Raw genomic sequence first — 22,587 nt, 5'->3', positions numbered from 1 at the left:
AAAAAACTATTAAAAACCTCCCCAAAAATAAAAGTCCAGGCCCAGACGGTTATACTAGTGAATTCTATCAAACATTCAAAGAAGACTTGGTTCCTATTCTACTCAAAGTCTTCCAAAAAATTGAAGAAGAAGCAATACTTCCGAACACATTTTATGAGGCCAACATAACCCTCATACCAAAACCTGGCAAGGATGGCACAAAGAAAGAAAACTACAGACCAATATCTCTAATGAATACAGATGCTAAAATACTAAACAAAATACTGGCAAACCGAATACAACAACATATTAAAAAAATAATACATCATGATCAAGTGGGATTCATCCCAGAATCTCAAGGATGGTTCAACATACGCAAAACGGTTAACGTAATACACCATATCAACAAAACAAAGAACAAAACCCACATGATCTTATCAATAGATGCAGAAAAGGCTTTTGATAAAATACAACACAATTTTATGTTTAAGACTCTCAACAAAATGGGTATAGAAGGAAAATATCTCAACATGATAAAGGCCATTTATGATAAACCATCAGCTAACATCATATTAAATGGCACTAAACTGAAGGCTTTCCCCCTTAAATCAGGAACAAGACAGGGTTGTCCACTCTCTCCACTCTTATTTAACGTGGTGCTAGAAGTTCTGGCCAGAGCAATCAGACAAGACAAAGAAATAAAAGGCATCCATATTGGAAAAGAAGAAGTAAAGGTATCACTTTTTGCTGATGATATGATCCTATACATCGAAAACCCGAAGGACTCCACAAAAAGATTATTAGAAACAATAAACCAATACAGTAAGGTCGCAGGATACAAAATTAACATACAGAAGTCCATAGCCTTTCTCTATGCCAACAATGAAATATTAGAAAACGAACTCAAAAAAATAATCCCCTTTACGATTGCAACAAAAAAAAATAAAATACCTAGGAATAAACATAACAAAAAATGTAAAGGACCTATATAATGAAAATTACAAAGCATTGTTAAGGGAAATCGAAAAAGATACAATGAGATGGAAAAATATTCCTTGTTCTTGGATAGGAAGAATAAATATAATCAAAATGGCCATATTACCCAAAGCAATATACAAATTTAATGCAATTCCCATCAAAATTCCTATGAGATTTTTTAAAGAAATGGAACAAAAAATCATCAGATTTATATGGAACTATAAAAAACCCCAAATAGCCAAAACAATCCTAAAGAAAAAGAATGAAGCTGGGGGCATTACAATACCTGGCTTTAAACTATATTATAGGGCCACAATAATCAAAACAGCATGGTATTGGCAGAAAAATAGACACTCAGACCAATGGAACAGAATAGAAAGCCCAGAAATAAAACCACATATATATGGTCAAATAATCTTTGATAAAGGGGCCAACAACACACAATGGAGAAAAGAAAGCCTCTTCAACAAATGGTGTTGGGAAAACTGGAAAGCCACATGCAAAAGAATGAAACTCGACTACAGCCTGTCCCCGTGTACTAAAATTAATTCAAAATGGATCAAAGACCTAAATATAAGACCTGAAACAATAAAGTACATAGAAGAAGACATAGGTACTAAACTCATGGACCTGAGTTTTAAAGAACATTTTATGAACTTGACTCCAATGGCAAGAGAAGTGAAGGCAAAGATAAATGAATGGGACTACATCAGAATAAAAAGTTTTTGCTCAGCAAGAGAAACTGATATAAAAATAAACAGACAGCCAACTAAATGGGAAATGATATTTTCAAACAACAGCTCAGATAAGGGCCTAATTTCCAAAATTTACAAAGAACTCATAAAACTCAACAACAAACAAACAAACAATCCAATAAAAAAATGGGAAGAAGACATGAATAGACACTTCTCCCAGGAAGAGATACAAATGGCCAACAGATATATGAAAAAATGCTCAGCTTCATTAGTTATTAGGGAAATGCAAATCAAAACTACAATGAGATACCACCTCACCCCTGTTAGATTAGCTATGATCAACAAGACGGGTAATAGCAAATGTTGGAGAGGCTGTGGAGAAAAAGGAACCCTCATTCACTGTTGGTGGGACTGTAAAGTAGTACAACCATTATGGAGGAAAGTATGGTGGTTCCTCAAAAAACTGCAAATAGAACTACCTTATGACCCAGCAATCCCTCTACTGGGTATATACCCCAAAACCTCAGAAACATTGATACGTGAAGACACATGTAGCCCCATGTTCATTGCAGCACTGTTCACAGTGGCCAAGACATGGAAACAACCAAAAAGCCCTTCAATAGAAGACTGGATAAAGAAGATGTGGCACATATACACTATGGAATACTACTCAGCCATAAGAAACGATGACATCAGATCATTTACAGCAAAATGGTGGGATCTTGATAACATTATAAGGAGTGAAATAAGTAAATCAGAAAAAAACAAGAACTACATGATTCCATACATTGGTGGAACATAAAAATGAGACTAAGAGACATGGACAAGAGTGTGGTGGTTACCAGGGGTGGGGGGAGGGAGGACAGGGGGAGAGTTAGGGGGAGGGGGAGGGGCACAGAGAACTAGATAGAGGGTGGCGAAGGACAATCTGACTTTGGGCGAGGGGTATGCAACATAATTTAATGACAAAATAACCTAGACATGTTTTCTTTGAATATATGTACCCTGATTTATTAATGTCATCCCATTACCATTAATAAAAATTTATTTAAAAAAAAAAAAAAAAAAAAACAAAAAAAAAACCAAACAAACGTAAATGTATGTCAGGGAACTGAATGGGTCAGAGAAGGAAAGTTCTGACACCAAGAACTTGTTTGACTTCAGAACAGATGGTAAATGTCATAAAATTACTCTTTGGCTGTCCAATCTAGGGCTCTTTGGTGGTCTTATCCTGATTTGTGAGGGTGCAGGCCTTCAGCCATTCACGCGAGGCAGTCGTGTGTTGTGCCGGGTCCAAACGCTCTCCCCACTACATAACAATCTCACCACAGTCAGCCTCTCTGGACCTTTTTCTTCTGCTTCTCTTCCTCCCCTCTATCAAATACCCACAGTGTGTTTTTATTTACCCCGCACTCCTTGGCCCTTGATTGCTCACAATGATGTCCTTGAGAGCTCACCTTGAGTGTTATCATGAAGCAGTTGAAATGAGGTTTTAATGTCCCTTTGTAGTAGACTAAACAACAGCCTCCAAAACTATCAGGTCTAATCCCTGGCACCTGGAAATGTGATCTTATTTGGAAAGAGGTTGCTGCAAAGGTGATTAAGTTAAGAATCTAGAGACTAGGGCAGCCTGGGTTACCCTATACACAATCACAAAATGTACTTATAACAGGGAGACAGACGTAGATTCTACACAGAACAAGAGGAGAAGGTAACATGACTACAGAGACTGGAAACTAATTGGAATGATGTAGTCACAAGCCTGGAATGCCAATTGATGAATTAGGAGAGTCAAGAAATGGATTTTTGGCCCTGGCCGGATGGCTCAGCGGTAGAGCATCAGCCTGGCATGCAGGAGTCCCGGATTTGATTCCTGGCCAGGGCACACAGGAGAAGCGCCCATCTGCTTCTCCACCCTTCCCCCTCTCCTTCCTCTCTATCTCTCTCTTCCCCTCCCGCAGCCAAGGCTCCATTGGAGCAAAGTTGACCCGGGCGCTGTGGATGGCTCTATGGCCTCTGCCTCAGGCGCTAGAATGGCTCTGGTCGCAACAGAGCAATGCCCCAGATGGGCAGAGCATCACCCCCTGGTGGGCATGCCGGGTGGATCCTGGTTGGGCACATGCGGGGGTCTGTCTGACTGCCTCCCCATTTCCAACTTCAGAAAAATACAAAAAAAAAAAAAAAAGAAAAAAAAAAAAGAAATGGATTCTTTCTCAGTGAGTGTGGAGGGAATGTTACCCAGCTAACACCTTGACTTCCAAGTCTGGCCTCCAGAACTGAGAGAATACAAGTCTATTGTTTTAAACCACTAAATTTGTGATTCTTTGTTTCAGCAGCCAAAGGAGATTAATACACCTTCCATACCCTTTCCCTAACCATTCTACTATTTTGAATATTACTGTGAATTATTTAAATGTTATTATAACTAAGTGATCTTACAAAATAAGCCCATCCACATTTTAGGAAGTCATAAGAGACATGTTACAGTAGGTCAGAACTTGGAAGAGTCCCTCAAAGACCACACAAACTTTTCATTATAAAGATGAGGAAACTGAAATGCAGACAGAGAGGTTACTGGTCCAAGGTCACTCAGTAAGTCAAGACCTAATCCAAGACCCAAGTTTTCAGTTTTGGTCAAGTGCTTTGTCCATCACAGATAAGAGGGCATAACGATGAGGATTTCTGGATCAGCAAATAGATAGGAAAGAACCTCTTTAAGCTTACTTTAAGGATGTGAGTTTTGCTTTTCTTTTAATAAATTGTACATTGGTCCCTTCACTCTAATTAACTAAACCTAAGAAATATTTAGAGGAATAGAAGAAAACAAAAACCTTTTCTTCAAGCAACAGATATAACGAACATGTCTGCCTAGAAAGCTATTTCTGATACACAGTTACAGTCAGGTGTGTGAACTCTGGCACCATAGGACCTGCCCAGGATTCTGTCTCTGCCACTCACCAGCCCTGCAAACTTGGTCAAGGTCCTCTCTGGGAGTCTCAGTTTCCTCCTCTGTAGAATAAAGGAAATAACAGGACTTGTCTGACACTACTGTGAAGGTCAAATAAGATGCTTTATGTAAAAGCCTCCCCTGGGCATAACAGTTACTAGAGGCTCCATGAATGTTAGTGAGTGTGCTGTGTCATATCATCAGATAAAAAAGTAAGTTGTAGCAGAGTAAATAGCATTTTATCTTTTAAGAACCTTTTAATTTGCATATTATACAATGACCCAGGAATTTCTTTAGTAATCAGAAAAAACAGTAAAGATGAAAATCAAGTCTGACTCACAGGGAGCCTGTCGTGAGAAACTGGGGTCCTCGGTGCAGCAGCTGCTGAGACTCCCAGAGCTGATGGGAATGCTCCGACTTCTCTTCTGGGAAACACACAGCTATAAATGTGTATTTACATAAATAAGAATACACCACTAAGATCAAAGACTGCTTGATCCTGGAGGAGTAAGGTGAGCCCTTCCTGTAACCCAACTCCACAGTACACAATGGCCTGATGCTGTTTGGAAGGCGTGAGGAGACCTGGCCTCCAGCTCCAATCCAACACTCCGAGGGTGAGTGACGTAGGCAGGTCACCTCTTAAGCCTGTTTTCTTATCTAACACACAGGTATGATGAGGCTTAAGTGAGATAAAGGATAGAAACAGAAAGCAAGTCAAAGGGAGATGCTATTACATGCCAAGCTTAACAGAGAGTACCTTTGTCATAAATGTCAACTCTGTTTATTCTACTCCAGTTTTCACTGTTGTAATTCTTGTTCTCATTCCCTCTCTCTTGACCATTAGCCTCTCGGTTGGTTTTCCCGACTCTTGTGTGGCTTTTCTCTATCTCATCACAGAACAGCCTTCCTTAGACGCACCTTCTGCCGTGATATTCTACCGGCAGATAGATATTAAATATTATCTACAGCTATCGGCAGCTCCCTATCACCTACTATATGAAATTGCTCAACATTCAAGAAGAAGGAAAGTATTTGTCAAGGTATAGGGACTTCTATTTTAACTAAAAAGTTCTGAAAAGAGTCATGAAATTTGTTTTCCTGGTCCTATTGTTGGCATACCAGTCCTCTGGCTCCAAAAGGGGAGTTTTGAGTGATCTCTCCTTCTGGAAGCAGAGGTTTGGGGTCTTCTCCCCTCATCTCTGGACCTCGTCCTGGCTCTCCAAGCCCCCAGTTAGACCTGACAACAAGTGGCTTACATCAGTTGTCCAGCTGCTGATAGCTTGGATACGTTTTTGTTATTTACTATGATTACCTCTGGTAAGCCACCTCCTGATTGGCAGGTTGACACTCTCTGGTCCTATCCAGACTTCCTCATCAAGGGAAATAGTTTGCTATTTTATTCCATACATGTATTAAGTGCCTAATAAGTATTATGAACTGTGTAGGCTGAGTATAGTCTCTACCTTTATGAAAGTTTAAACTTAGCAAAGAAAATAGCAATTTAAAAAGTTGTGTGTTGAATATTACTAAATAAGAAGAAAAAGGTACTATGGGAACACAGAAGAATGCAACCCCTAACTTAGATCGGGGTGTCAAGGAAGACCATTTGAGAAAGTGACATCATGCTCAGACTTAAAACTCACTGGAGCCAAACATCAGTTGGAATCAGCATCAGAAAGAGATGAGGTCTGGCAATGTCTAAAAACAACCTATTTGCTTCTTCCAGTCACCCAAACAGATAGCCTGGCTCACACCTCAGAATGTTTATTGGTACCAAGTTGCAGATAGCAATCTGGGCTGGCTGGAGGCAGTAGTATGAACACTAACCAATCACGCAGTTCTGTCTCTGCCATTTTGGGCTGTGGGGTATTTGCTAAGTTACTTATCCCTTATAACCCATAGTTTCCACGTATGGGGAACACGATGATAATCCTTCAAGGTCACTGTGAATGACTAATGAAATAATGAAAACGAAAACATTTTAGAAACTGCTAACCATGTGAGTCAAAGGGAGGAAGTTAATTATAGGGTATGTGACCCAACATTTTGATGGAACAAGGAATAGAAAATGCTGACCCTACCAGAAGCCAGATCTTTCAAAGTCTTATACTGTCTTGAAGTTCAGAAGTTCCATATATATTATTCAAAGGAGTAAAAGCAGTCTTAAATATTATCTACATGGCTAAATTGTCCCAAAGGAGACAGCCCTCTCCCTAAATGATATCACTGAAATTCCAGTTGCCTGGCTTTGATGGAACCCAATACCTCCCTAAATCTCTGGGCTTGGGATGGCTATGTCCTATTCTGATAGTGTATGATAACATGGGCAAATTGTTAGTGCTGCCCCTTTGCCCACAAAACAATACATATCTTTCTGTCAACCTATTGGCCAGTGACAGGTTAGCAGAGAACAACTGGCTTATTCTCTACAGAAATCACTTTCTGCTTTGAGGAACAAAACCATGTGTAGTGATTACAGTCTGGAGCCAAGAGTTCTAAGAATAACATGGGTTCTGGAATGACTGTAAGCTTCTGGAGAGGCAAAGCATTGGCACTGAAGGCCTGAGGCATTTATACAATAAGATGAAATAGCAGAGACATTCACGGCCCCGACTCCTGCATGCCCACCTATTACTCTTTGTGGATCATTCATGAATGAAACAAAGTCAGACTGATATTCACAGTGCTCTTTGGCTGATTCATTACTGGTTACTTTCAGCTTGAGGTACAATTGCTCTTCTAATTGCTAGTGAGCGAACCTGGAGTGGGGAACCAGGCTGTTGGGTAGACCCCTGTAGACACAAAGTGGAGAGTGTCCTGGGGTGGCTGCTCCCCCTGCGTCCTGATTGCTTAACAGCTGCAGGTGTACAGGTATGTTGTAAGGGGTGAACATTTCTGCAGGTAACCCACCAGGGGGGTGCCTGATAGAGGGCGGATGTTCTATGTGTACGTTCCTTATCAATGACTATCACCATTAGACATAGGAACAAGGGCTTAAAAGAACAAAAGGCTTTAGAAAAACAGCACACCCCTTTTCTTTATGTTTCCCACAGCATTTCCTTATAATCTCTTTGGACTGAGTACCAGGCCTGTGTTTTTATTAAAGGCCAAACCACAAAAGAAGAAAAGGGCAGTGGGGACAATTCATCCTTGGAATTTGAAATGGCATGTACCCAAACGCTTAGTTTATGACATGCGCATGAATGAATGCGCATGCACGCGTGTGTGTATGTGTGTGCGCGTGTGTATTAAGCATCTGAAATAAGAATTTTCAAATGACTATTTCTAAAAGCCATTCTGTGTTCACATATTACTAGTGCCACAGAAGATCAGAGGAGGGAGAGATCGACAGACAGTAGGAGACTTCATGGCCTTCCAACCAGTTCAGGACCAATTCCTATATAAGTGTCTGGTATATTGCATGATTGAACCTCACAACTATTCTGCAAGACACAGGTGAGTTCTCCTGTTTTATCAATGAAAATGCTGAGGCCAGGAAGTGAAAGAGTGGTGCACGGTCACGTAACTAGTCAGTGATAGGGCCTGGTGTGGATAGTAAGTTGTAGGTATTAACCTGGTGATGCCAATTCAATCAATCCGAGAGAGTGAGGAGCTTGGAGAATGATGCAATCAGAGTTTAGGAGGGAATAAACAGAGGATGCGTGAAAAAGGTGACAATGAGATTTACAGGCTCGTGTTTGTCCCTAGAAATCTCAGTGGAGGTCTGAAGGGAAAAACATTACTCAAAGGCCTCTTATTTTGGCCTTCTGAGAAGACCAAAGGGGAAGAATAAGGAAATCAGCTCCCAGAAAGAGACTACTCGAAATACTCTATTCAACAGCAGTGGATTGGGCCGAGCAAAGAACATTTGTGATTAAATTCCCTTGTGTGTCGCTTTTCAAGGACAAGTTTTAGATTCTATATCAGACAAGAGTTTGAACTTTAAAAAAAGAAAAAGTTGTTGTGTCCGGACTTTGATTGCTATCTGCAAGGGAAACAGACAGTGGAAACTATTTCATTAAGACTGATGGGAAAAACGCATTTTCACAGTGCCCTGAATAGCCACGCTTAGTGTTTGAAGTCGTTATCATAATAATCGGCAAGCTGAGAGGAGGAAAAGACTACCAATAACTCGAAAGAAGGAGAGAAGAGAAAGGTAATCATGAAAGTCAGACTGGGTGTTGGTTGCTGGTGAGAAATTTCCACGGAACATTAAGCTCTTCCTGAAGCATTTTTCCTGTGTCCTGCTTGGGCCTTAAGGTGAAGGAAAATAAGTATATGTGATTAGATGTGGCTGAATGCAGCATATTCAGGGCTCACCAGAACTTTCTGGTGAACTGAATGCCTCATCATTTATTTCTTTATTCTTCATTCATTCATTAATGTATTTATTTTCATCTGTTATATATTCTCTCAATACTTCCTACACGTCAGGGTGTGCAGTTAGTTCTAAGATAGCAAAGAGGAAGAGATAAGACAAAGCTTACAATCTAGTGAAGAAGAGTAGTATAGATACTTAAAGATCGTGTGACAATGCGAGAATGACGGTATCGAGAAGTTTCAGAAGGGTGTAGAGAACTGAGTCTTTGACTCTTACTTTGTCGTACTTACTTTGTGCTATAGCAATATAAAACTAATCAGAATGTCCTCCCTCCCTTCTCCAGGCTCCTGGAAATCTAATGGGAAATCTAACGGAAAAGCTCCTACTCTATAAGAAACTTGAATCAATAACTTGAAGCACATGGAAGATAATGTTTTTACTACTAGCAGGTCCAATGAATGAGAGATATGACAGATCTAGATTCCATTTAGCTCAAACGTTCTAACAAAAGAGAGTTTAGTTGAAAGCTGAGAGACTCATAGTGACTGAACTTGGTGTCTCTTGATCCAGTGTCTCTTGATGTGCTGGTGACATTATTCTTTACTGAGATGGAGGACATTGGGTGGGGAGCAGTCATAGGAGGAAAATGTTAAGTTTCATCTTAGACATATTTAGTTTGAGATGCCTGAAAGACATTCAAGTGAAGATGTTAAGGAGACTGTTGTATACATGAGACAGACAATGTAGTCTGGTGATATAATTTGGGAATTGTTGTCAATGGAGGAGATTATGGACCTTGATGAAATCTTCTCAACAGTAGCTCTATGGGTAGTCAGTGAGTTTTGTAGGTAACTCCCCAGGACTTAAGAAGAATAGAATTACAGAAACACTGGCTCAGATGGCTACATAAGGAATCTTGTAGTTCACTTTATACAATTATAGGCATTGGCTCTTGACTCAAAAGGGACAATTTGGTCACCAACTCAACTACTACTCAATGCAATATTCTATTCCATAGCATCTTAGTCTTACTTTGATACTAGTTATAGAAGGTCTTATAACCATGCTGGACAACATAGTGTAGGGCAAAAGGAGCAAGTTTCTGGTTACAGACTATACCACATCTAAGCCCTGGATTTGCCATTGAAACTAGACTACCATCCAGTTCTTGTTGCTGTATTACATCCATCGGACCATGCCAGAAGACCTTGTTCAATGTGTAGCTATTCAGATATCAGGCCTGGTCTAATAACTTAGTGATTTTATCAACTAAAGAAGAAGGCTAATCTAGGATTATTTAATTTTTCTGAAGTGAATTCCTGGTAACTACATAATTTTTTTTTTTCATTACAAAATATCTCTTAGACTTTTTTTTTTTTATCAAACTGTTCAATATTGTCATTTTTGTGTGAGTTCTTAGTGACAACACTGTAAAAATACTGGGCTTTTCCACATTAGAGAACTATTGTTAGTTAATTTGTGTGGAATTCAGTGGCCATTCATTTGAAACTCTCACTTCCCAGGAGGAGAGGACCATACCTCAGAAATTAGGGACATGTTTATGGTGTACAGACAGTTTGTAGGAGAGCTGGAACTGCCATCTTCGTTTCATCTTGAGTGTGCTTTGTCCATCTGCTGGCTAAACCCAATCCCCTGTTTCTAAGGAAAGAAGCTAGGAGATATGCAAATTGGAACTTTTTGCAAATCAATCTGGATTTATAACACCACCCTCTGATGAGTTAAGTGCAAATGAGTCAGAACCAGATGGACATATTTTCCTGAAAACTATGTGTACGAAAAGTGGAGAAGGAAAGAAATATTTGGTGAAAGTCTCAAACATGTGTAGCTACATCAGATGCATAGCAGTTTGCCTTGCTTTCAGATACTCCCATTATTACCCCCCCCCCCCCCAGAAAAATGACATGTCAGAGCTCCAGGGGCAAACAGGGCAGTCAGTGGTAGCAATTATACTCTCAGTGCTATAGCTAGCGTGGCTGTCTTCAGCCCTTGCTCTCTCAGAGGTCATTTTTGGCTGGCAAAGGAGGTTTATATGAATAAAATAATCATAAGGAATCAATTCTGGAGAAATATCCAGGCTTACACGTTTAACATACATTTCTCTTGGACTGTTATGAGATTTGCATTTTCGGACTTAGCTAACGTCTCTTTAGTAATTACGCAGTGCGGGGTTTCTTTTTAGGCACTTGTGTGCTTCTTTCCTTGCTTTGCCAATCCAATGCAGTTGTGAGGTGGCAGGCTCATGAACAGATGAGTGAGCTCCAACTCAGGCAAGTGAAATGAATTGTTGAAGGTCGCACAGCTAGGCAGCAATAGAGCTGTGCTTTCCAGGCCAGTGGTCACTAGCCACAGGTGGCCATGTAATTTTAATGAGTTAATTCTAAATAAAATTAAAACCTGAGTTGCTCAGTTGCACTAGCCACATTGCAAGTGCCCTATTGCCACACGTGACTAGTGACTGTCATATCGGACAGTACAGATACAGAAGATTTCAGTTATCGTAGAAAATAGTATTGTACGATGATGCTAGGGCCTGGGTTCAGCTAATATCTTTATGACAAAGTTCTGTGCTCGATCCATTACGCCAGCCGGAGTCGTCTCGCACAGTACAAGCTTCTGACATGGAAAACAGTTCTTTCTAAGCACCACTAGAAATGTTCTCCTCTTCATCCTGGATAGAAAGAGCATACACTGATACTCAGGCTGATTCTTTATGACGTCTGCCCTGTCCTTTTCACGAGGAAGCTGCTGTGGAACATCTGTGGAGTCAGATGGGAAGGGGTAAGAATGTGGGATGGGTGTACTGCGTCCTCATCGCACATGCCACATTTCAGGGACATCCTAGCACCATGGCCGAGGAGGTTGTCAGGGGCAATGTTAAACTCAGCAAAGTTAGGAAGGCAGACAAAGGGAATCAAACATGGTGGAGTGGAAAGATAGTACAGATTTGGATAGAAAAATTGGGGTCTGAATTCCATAGCCACATGAGCTCGGGCAAGTTGAGAAGATGGTACCGTCTCCGTTACAGACATATGAGGATTTAAATGTATTAATAGTTGTAAAACACTTAGCATAGTGTCGGATGCATGCATGGTAGGTGTTGCACAAAACCAGATGCCTTTGGCCAGCGGTGCCCTTTCCTGGTGGGAGTTACCACCAGTTGCATAGTGTTCAAAAGGGAACACTCTGACTTCAATGTTCTCTGCCTGTTTTCAAAAGTAGTTATCAGGAAAACTGCTGATATCATTCTTTATGATATGCATGCATTTCAACAACCTTCCTAGAATGGCATTTTCCTTTTTTCTCCTCATTTTTTTTTGTAGCCTTATCTAATCTTGGAAAAGCAAGCATCTCTATTTTCATCTTCACAGTAGGATAGGTTTGAGGTTGGGCAATCAGAGAATGAGATCAGATTTACTTCGGCAAAGTCAGTGAATTTTAATCCTGGAATACTTCCCTCGGCCATGATTTGTATATATACATCATTGTCATGTTTCATTCTACAGACTATTTGTGGCATCTTGCTGAATATGGCACCACCACAATAGAAGAGTAGAAATTAAAAATATTTACTATTCAGAACCTGGGAAAATAGAAATTACAAGGTTAAGATGACAAAGAATAATATAACCTAGAAATGTAGATCCTAAGGGCAGAAGCCACATGGAAATGATGAAATTGTGTAATTCATGTAATTAACTATTAGTAATTAGTCAATTATATAATGTTTAGCCCTTGTGTTTAACTAACACTTTATAGCATGATTCACAGTGCCTGCCACATAAGAGAGGTTTAGTGAATATTTCTTGAATGGTGTGAGGAAAAGGAACCTCCAGGAGGTACAACTCTCAAGGTCACCCAGCTATTTAATGGCAGAGCCAGGATCCAGGCCCCATGTCTCCTGACTCTAATTCATTGCCCTTTGGAGTGATGACAAGTCACATTTATTCAACACTAAGAATATAAGAAGCTCTTTCATTTCCGGACTTCTATCGAGCCGTCTGACAGTCCTGGGAGGTGAGCATTGTTGCTCCATGTTGCAGGTGAGAAGTGACTCACACAGCATGAGATCGCTAATACAAAACACAATCAATATTTGAATTTTGCTGGTTTCACTTCAACTCCAGTGTTTTCTCCGCCACAGCCCAGGTCTTTCTCTTTCACACTGTTCACGAAAGAATGAAAGTAAAGATAAAAACAGAAATACAGCCCTGGCCGGTTGGCTCAGCGGTAGAGCGTCGGCCTAGCGTGCGGAGGACCCGGGTTCGATTCCCGGCCCATTTGCTTCTCCACCCCTCCGCCGTGCTTTCCTCTCTGTCTCTCTCTTCCCCTCCCGCAGCCAAGGCTCCATTGTAGCAAAGATGGCCCGGGCGCTGGGGATGGCTCTGTGGCCTCTGCCTCAGGCGCTAGAGTGGCTCTGGTCGCAACATGGCGACACCCAGGATGGGCAGAGCATCGCCCCCTGGTGGGCAGAGCGTAGCCCCCTGGTGGGCGTGCCGGGTGGATCCCGGTCGGGCGCATGCGGGAGTCTGTCTGTCTCTCCCTGTTTCCAGCTTCAGAAAAATGAAAAATGAAAAAAAAAACAAACCCAGAAATACAGTATTTCCCAATCTGGGCATCATACATCAATAGAGGTTCTGGGGGTGATAGTTCCATCTCCCCATGACAGAAAAAATCCCCGAGGTAAGTCCCTTCTGGTCAGTAACTCTTGCACTCCCTTGGAACAAATGCTCTGATATTTGCTTTCATTAAAGGACATTTAGATTCTTAATGTCCATTCAGGGCTAACTCTAGGCAAAGCCTCTGTGTCTTGGTGTATAGAGCATGTGGAAAGGATGCAAGAAACAGTCACGGCCACGTCACCGGGGCTGCTCAGGGACTCCATTAGGTCAGCTCTTCCCAGTTGGCTCTTTCTTTCCTTTTGTAAAGACGCTGTTGGGAAGGGGTGTGCTGATTTGCCCTGTGTGTGTGCATGTTGTATGTTTTTCTCTGTGTGTATTAGGGTGGTTTATTCCAATGTGTGTTGCATTTTGATCATCCTCACAGATGTAAGACTTCACCACGATGAGAAGGGTTGAGGAGAGGCTATTATTTGGTAGAGGAGAAATTGATGGGAGACAGGAAACAGAATTGTGTAGGTTTAATTGGCCTCATTTTACAGCATTTAAGCCCTGTTTTCACAAGGTAGCAATGAACAGGCTCATAAAGGTAAACTGTGTTTCACTATTATTGAACCAGGAGTTGAAAGTTTCATTGTTATTCTTCCTTGGAGCTCATGTGGTCACTCTAAACATTAACCACTTTCTGCCTCAGAAATTCAGAGTTTCAGTGGAACTGCTTGAACATCCACTGGACTTGTAATAACAATCCTGCGCGTTTGCGAAGAGATGTAGTTGGCAAAGCATTGGTCTGTGTTATCCTACCTGCTATTTGGTCTTTATAATAATCTCATAAAGTATCCAATGCAGATTATTTCCATTTTTTAAAGTAGAAAACTGAGGGCCAGTGAAGTGAAATCACTTGCTAGAATCACAGGCCACACCAGGCCTAGAAAGGAAGAGAAGGGCACAAAAATTTGCAGATTATCAACTCTGTGCTCCATACAGAGCTAAGAAAGGACCACAGATCTCAGCCAGGGGTTGTAATTGGACTAAAGTCATTCAATCTGAGCTCCACCGCTGTTAGAAACTGAGCCTGCCACTCTGTGAAACCATTGCTCTTTTCTACAGCACGGCTAACTCTCTATGTAGAATAGCCACAGGCTTGTTTTGAAGGAAGGAAAGACCTTGGCATTGATTACTCCAAACCACTGACAAACCAAACATTATGTAAATCAGGACCCACCATGTGAATAATAGCTCACATGTGTAAGGCACTTTCAAAAGCACTTCTTTAACCCTCACGACAGTCCTGGAGCTAGATATTGCTGTCATTCCTATTTCAAAAATGAAGAAGTTGAGGTTCAGTGATGGGAGTAACTCATCAAAGGTCACAGAACTACTGGGTAGCAGAGCTGGAATTCTAACATAGATCTGACTAGAAAAGATTGTCTCCTTTTAATCCATGTTTTCTATGGGCTGACTCCTGTTTCATTTGGGTCATTTCTATGGTCATATGTGTTAAATTGAATCTATTCCATCCCATCCTCATTACCTATAAAATGAAGTTCAAACTGCTCAGCCTGAAGTTCAAGATCCTCAGGTTTTCCAAGTTTATCTTCCTCTACCTCTCCACCACCTCCTGCCCTAGCCACATGTCCGTGAGTGCTTTCCCCCGACATACCTCCATTGCTCTTCAGTCCTTCAGGTGTGTCTAGAATAGCATTCTAATTCTATTTCTCTGCTGAGAACCCTTCCTCTTTCAAGACCACCTCCAATGTCATCACTTCCAAGAACCTTCTAAGAAGCCCCCAATTGAGTGCAATGGGCCCCTACAATGCTCTCCTACAGCCCAGATCATAACACTTATCTTGTCTTCTTCACCCTGGCTGGATCCTACCTTGAGCGCCCAGGTAGCATCTGATTCATGCCTTCATCCTCAGCACTGTAGATAAGGAATGAGCGTTTTCTTCAGATACCTAAAAATTGACTTATACATCATAATACATAAGTAGCTCTCTGCCATTCCTTTTGATGTAGTAGAACAGTTTGGGACTTTGGAATCAAATAGATCTGGGTCTTAATACCAACATGTTTACTTCTTAGCTGTAACCTTGGACATTAATTATTTAGGCCATCTAACCTTCAGTTTGCCCATCTCTTAAAATGGCAATGGTGCTGCTTTTCCTACAAAGAGAGTAGCTGGAAGGATTGAAGGAGATAGAAGACAGAGACATTCAGGACCATGCTTGGCACACAGACACTCTCAGCGAATGTTTAGCTGTTAGGTAGAACGATTATTATTACAGTATAATATCTTCCAGAATTGTGATTATATTTTCTTTGGATCAGGGTGTGCAACTCTGTTGCTTTGGAATTTAAGTCCTCACCTTGACTCACACTCAACTCTTCTGTTTGCTGCTTATTCCCCATGTCTGTTTGTTTTACAGTTGCTGGAATGATCTATTTGTAAACCATTTCTTAAAAGGCTCCTGTTACAAAAAACAGCATAATGGGGAAAGAACATCAGCTAGAAGGGCATGGGGGGGGGGGGAGCAGGGTTAGAATTCATTTCTTCTTTATTTATTACTTCTTAGAAAGAGAGAGGAAGGGGAGAGAGAGCAAGGGAAAAATCAGTTTGTTGTTCCACTTACTTATGCATTCATTGGTTGATTTCTGTATGTGCCCTGATGAGGATCGAACCCACAACCCCACAACCTTCGTGTATGGGAAAGAAGTTCTAACTAATTAAGCTACCCAGTCAAGACAAGGAATCCAGTTCTTAGGAAGGCCACTCATCCTCTCTAGGACTTCTTTTCCTCGTTTGCCAGTTGAGGAGTGTTTGGCAATATAAAGTGTAAAATCCTTTAGAGCTTAATTAAATGCACTGCTTGTATCAACCTTTCACTTTCCAATGCCGACATCACAAACGCTCTTACTCATAAAGATAAAATGTATGCAAGTGCATCTCCTCCTGAGCTCCTTCCAAAATTCATACACACTCACCAACGCCCAGAGGAAATCCACAGTTCTGTTGTTTGAACATGTTGTTTTTAACCAAGTGGTTGTTTGCAAATGTTTTCTGATTGTAGCAGCAGCAGGCCACCTCCTGAGGAGGAGATTGAGTTCTTTCTATTTGAAAGACACTGTTTACTGAAATAAATTCCACTTCCTTCTTTGTTTGGCTTTGCCTTTGTAAACAATCAAAGCCAACTGGTAGAGCCAACAGGCTCAAGTTTGTTCATTTCAAGTGTGGCATCTGGCTTTATTTCTTTTCTTTTTTTTTCTGAGTTGAAGTACAGGTTGCATTGGGAGCCCCAAATTCTTTTGCAAGCGGCAATTAATTCTATAAGCATTGACCAAGAGTCCACCATGTACCAAGTACTGTGGGAAAAGGAGGTAAAGGTGGTTTAGATTTTTGATGCTGAGTTCAAGATGGTAGAGGATCATAGCAGGTCAGAAAGGAGAATCAGAAACCATGTAGTCTAGTGTCCCCCAAGTGTAGCTTGTCCCATGAATAGATCCTCAGAAAAAGTTCTGGTGAAAAATAAAATTGATAAAAAAGAAAAGCATAGCATAGCTTCTAATCTGGATTCACAATGTACCAGAGCATATGAAAAGTTCTGAGACATAAAATTCAAAAAATTGTGTTTAATTTTATCTAACGGAATTGCCCAAGTTTATATGATGAGATAATTGTGTGTGTGTATATATAACACCAATTAACACTAATTATTGGCAGAATTGAATTGGTACTAAAAGGTATTTTTACCTCAAAGCTCTCCTCTCTCACCATTCCTTGAGTCCTACCTGCTAAAAAGTTAGCATTCAAAATGGAGACCACCAGCTGTAACTGGCTCACTGACAGTTTGGTTTGGCCTTTGTAGTATTGGCGTCAGAGGATTTTACACTCCTGAATTATTTGCCAACATTTAGAAGTTGGATGTTGTTTCATAAGAAGCCAAGGTTCTTGCTTTTCTTGAAAAATTGGAAGAGCTGGCAATATTTGGCCCCATGTGTCGTGGTGACAACGGGGGTGCAGCTGTTCCCTTGGACAAGATGTCTGCTCTTGGGTCACCGCTTTCCTGCGCAGGCTGACTTCATTCACTGGTGTCCCAGGCTTGACCTTGTTGGCATTTGAGTTGGTGACCCCAGTTCAGAGCAGTCCCTGATGAGGCCACAACTTTGCTCCTTGTACTCACCTGCTTTTCACTTCCAAGAGCTGATTGCTCGTTTCGATGACACCATCTTTGTTTGACAGGTGAAACCCCAGGACACCTGGCATAGGTGAACCACTGCATATTACCAGCAACAACAAGACAATATTTATTGAGGGTTTATTCTGTGTCAACGTCTGTTTTTAGCATTTAGCAAGGATTCCCTTATTTAATTTTTATAACAATCTTATAAAGCAGGAATGATCATGCCACTCATTTTGAACATGAGGAAATTAGAGCATAGAAATATTAGTATAAATATTAGTATAACCCCATATGATGCAGTTAATAAGTAGAAGAATGGGGGGTTGAATATAAGGAACATGATCTTAACCACTGTACTACTTTTCAGAAAACATTGTTTTATATAAGTGACATTTATAATGAAGGTTTTTTTTAAAAAAAACTTTTTCTTTTGAACTAACATTAAACTTACAGAGAAGTTAAAAAAAATACAAAGAATTCTCTTAGTGCCTTCACCCTACTCCCCTTAATGTCAACATTTTAAATAAAACCATAGTACAATTATTAAGTACAGGAAATTAACATTACTAACTAAACTGTAGACCTTTTTTCTAATTTCACCAATTTTAACACGAATGTTTTTCCTTGTTGTTCCAAGATCTTATCCACGATCTCACGTGATGTCTCTTTGTTACGTCTCCTTTGCCTCCTCTAGTCTGTAGTCTTTCCTTGGCTTCTGTAACCCTGACACTTTTAAAGGAGTACTGGTTAGCTATTATGTGGAATGGCCTTCAATTTGGGTGTGTCTGATGTTTTCTTGTGGTTGGAATGAGATATGCATCATTTTGGCAAGAATACCGATAGAATGATGTGTCCTCACAGAGTATGTTGATTGTTTTAGTGCTGACAATGCACCTTCATCTCTGGATGAAGTTGGTGTCAGCTGGGCTTCTCTATTGTAAAGTGACTATTTTTTCCTTTGCAGTTGATAAGTTTCTTGGGGAAATTTATTTGAAATTATGTAAATAATGTTTCTCCTCAAACTTTTGTCCACTAATGATAGCATTTTGTAGTTGATCTTCCCTGTGACAATGTGCTTCTTATGCTTTCAGTAAAAGAATTAGAAAACAAGTTGAAAATACTGAAGGATTTTAGCAAGAATCAAGATTTTCATGCAAAATGTTTGAAAGCTACTTCTTCACTTAATAATCAATATTGCCTTATCATGTTATAATGGAGTTCGTATTCTAACTTCATAGGAGTGTGTTTTGTGATGTTGAGCAAGCACTAGAAGTTCAGAATGTCAGTTTCTTTATTGTTAATAAGGAACAGCAGCTGTAATTTCAAAGTGTTGCTGCACGGGTAGAAAGTTCGTAAGAGTAAATGCTCCAGTCAGACTGGCTGGGCTGGAAGTCTGAAGATGTCACTTGTAACTTTTGCTAGGTTTGTAACCCAGCTCTGCCTCAGTTCCTGTGAGATTCAATGCGAAGGTTAAACAACATAATAGATGTCTTACTTAGCATAGTGCTTGGAACACAAGAAGTGATCAATATATATTTGAGAAATCTGAACTTGATATACCTAACCTCTAACCTTAGAAGTAACGCTATCAAGAATTGTACAGAGCCTGAGATTTTACTGTACTTACAAGCTAATACAGGTTACTCTGGTGGATGCTGACAGAAGTCACAAGACTCCTGGATTGGAGACAAAGGACGTCATTACAACACAGCAAGCAGCATGACCGTTTTGTTCTCTTCGGCTCCCCTTGGGGGACTATGTGGCACGACCTAGTGGACGTCATACACAGAGTGGTTTACTTCACAGCTGAGGAATCCTGAGCTTAGGAAACCTTTCATACTGGACAGCAAATGAACCTACTCCCTGCTCTGGAGGGAGACATTCTCTTTATTCTCCGAGGTTGCTTACTGGGTAAATATCCGTGATGAATTCTTCCAGAAGAAAAGATGTCAGTGCCTCTGCTCAGATATACAAAAATATGAGATAGACCCATGGAGAATTGTCTCCTCAAAATACTGAGTAATATTTTATGCTTCCCTTGGAAATGACCAAATTGACCTATACATTTTTTTTCCTTTTAACCAGGTTTCTAGAAATTGACAGAAATTAGTCTAAGTAGTTATTCCATAACTACCCTTGGCTTCTTAAAACTATTTTTTTTTTTGCCACTCTATTTCTACTTCTGTTGAGCTTTCCAATATATAAATCTTACATTAATGCTTTTTTCCTCTGAAGGGGCAATAAGAAGTTCCAACCACTGATTATGGTCCAATTCTTAAATATGTCTCAGAGCAACCAGCTCCTGAATCAGTGTTCTTTCTTGTCTATATGGAGAAAACAATCTTCTCTGCATATGGAGGGTGGCCCTGGGTTTCTCTGTAGTAAGGGCAGAGAGATGCCTGTGGAAGCATGCTGTAACTGGAGCTATGCTCCGGCCTCTCTTTCTCTCCTCTGCAGTTTATAGTGGAAAGCTTTTTAAATGTCACATCTGTTTCTAATCACTCCCTTTAGTCTTTTGCTGTATGTTCAACTCAGCAACCTGACTTGTAAAGGGATCCAGACTATTCTGGAAGACAACCAACATATATTGGAGAAAACTTCCTATTTAACACTTTAATTACAAAACAAACAAACAAACAAAAACACACACAAGACAAATTCTCTTCATTGTTTATACTTTGGACAGAAAGAATGAACTACCCTTTTATGACAAAAAATTTACTGTACAACTTAATCATCAAGGAGGATGGTTAAAGCAATCCATTGATTTAAAAAAATATTTTTAAATGATCAATACTTCATGCATAGACAATTACCTAGCAGACCCCTATTATCTGACAAAGATTAAGCAGATATTAATATTTTGCCATATTTGCTTCAGCTCTTAAAAATATATAGTTAACAGCAACTCTCATTAATAGTTTCTGGGTTTTCTTTCTTTTTGTTTTTGTCTTAGGAAATCTTTTCCTACCACAATTCATCAAAATATTATCCAGTCCTTATATGCAGCAAATTTCACTTCATTATTTTTCTTTTTCTATTTTGTTTGAGTTATTTTTGGCCATTTATTGTTCTGTATGAATTTTATGATCAACTTAGGTTTTTTGAAAATTCCTGTTTGAATTTTGATAATGAAGTTTATGACTGACTGGATAGATTATTTAGAGCAAAAATTGGCATTTTTATATAGAACTTCTTCAACCCATGGACAGGGAATTTTAAAATTCACCTGGGTATTCTTATATGTCTTTCAATAAAGTTTAATAAATTTCTCTAAAAGATATTGCATACGTTTTGCAGTTCACTTCTAGGTCTCAATATTTTTTCATTGCTATTGAATAGTATTATTAAAAGTATTATATCCCCAATTATTTTTAGCTGAAATTTACAAATAATTTTTATGATGAGATTCAGTATTGAAAATAATTTTGGGGAGTTTCTGAAAGTTTATCTGAGGGTTCTTTTTGGTGTTCTATATAGAAAAATATATCATTTGTGAATATGGACTGGTTTATTTTATTCTGGCTATCCTTATACATTATCTCCTTGTCTTCACATTGCCTGTACCTTCAGCACAATATTGAAAAGACTGGGATTAGAGGCTTGTTTGTTTTTTGTTTATTTATTTTTTTTGCCTAGTTCTTATTTTTAAAAGGATTGCTTCTAATGATTCAACATTAAAAATAAATTTTGCTTTAATTTTTGTTTGTTTTTTAGTTATTTTTAATGATGCCTTTCTATTTTTTAAAGTTATGAGTGAGAGTTAATATAGTCATTCTGTGTGAATTTAATGTACCATAACCAAAACTTATTGGCTATGATATATTTTTTATGCCTCACTGAAACTCATTTTCTAATATCTTGTGTATTTATGTCTGCCTTTATAATTAAGAATAAGCTATAATTTGCTTTTTTTATATGTCCTTAGATTTTGTAGCGAGGTTTATGTCTTAAAAATGACTTATAAGTCCTTTTGATTTTTCATTATTCTCTATAATAGTTTACAACATATATTCTTGAAAGTCTGATCAAAGTTACCTATTAAGTAGATCCAGCTTGTTTGTTAGTTATTGTAATTAGTTTTTTAATCTATTGTATTCAGTCACTTAAAGAAACTTAGTTTTCTCAGTTTTGTTTGTTCTATTTTTCTGAAGTATTGTCCAATCTATTATATTTAAGTTTTAAAATTTCTTGACATAAATTATTGATAGTAGTCTGTTACGATTTTCAGAATCTGTATCTATAGATACTTTTACTTTTATTCCTAATATTGGCTTTTGTTGTTTCTCTCTCTCTCTTTTTAAATAGCACTGTCAGATGTTTGTCTATTGTATAAGTCCTTTATAAAAAAAGTTTTACTTGTGTTATTTGAATACCTCTAATACAGGCTATAAAGTTACATTTTCATCCCAAGATTTAGAAAGAGCATATACCAATAATAAACTATTGGAAAATAGTTAACCCGTTATAAACTCTATCATCAAGATTTGTTTAATTAATTTTAAGGACTATCTACACTATCTTCCTCTGGTATGTTTTCATTCACAACACTCCTGACACCAAATGTGTGTGCAGTTTCCTTGTTCTTTCTAAACATGCCACCATCCCAGCACTTCAGTGTGCTCGCTAACTTGGAAGCTCTCTGAACCTTGTCTTTTAGGATTTTTATGGAGGCTCATTATAGAAGCACATCCTAAAGCCATCTACAGTCCCCCAGCAGCCAATTATCTCACTAGCATAAACCCAGGTATGTCTGAAAGAGATTTATTACAAATAACTAAAGATTCTCCTTTCACCCCTATTAACTCAAGAAATTCCAGGTCCCAGAAGCTCTTGTGCCAGGAACCAG

The sequence above is a fragment of the Saccopteryx leptura genome, chromosome 3 (genome assembly GCF_036850995.1).
Source record: "Saccopteryx leptura isolate mSacLep1 chromosome 3, mSacLep1_pri_phased_curated, whole genome shotgun sequence".
NCBI classification, from domain to species: Eukaryota; Metazoa; Chordata; class Mammalia; order Chiroptera; family Emballonuridae; genus Saccopteryx; species Saccopteryx leptura.
This window is presented reverse-complemented; position numbering follows the sequence as displayed.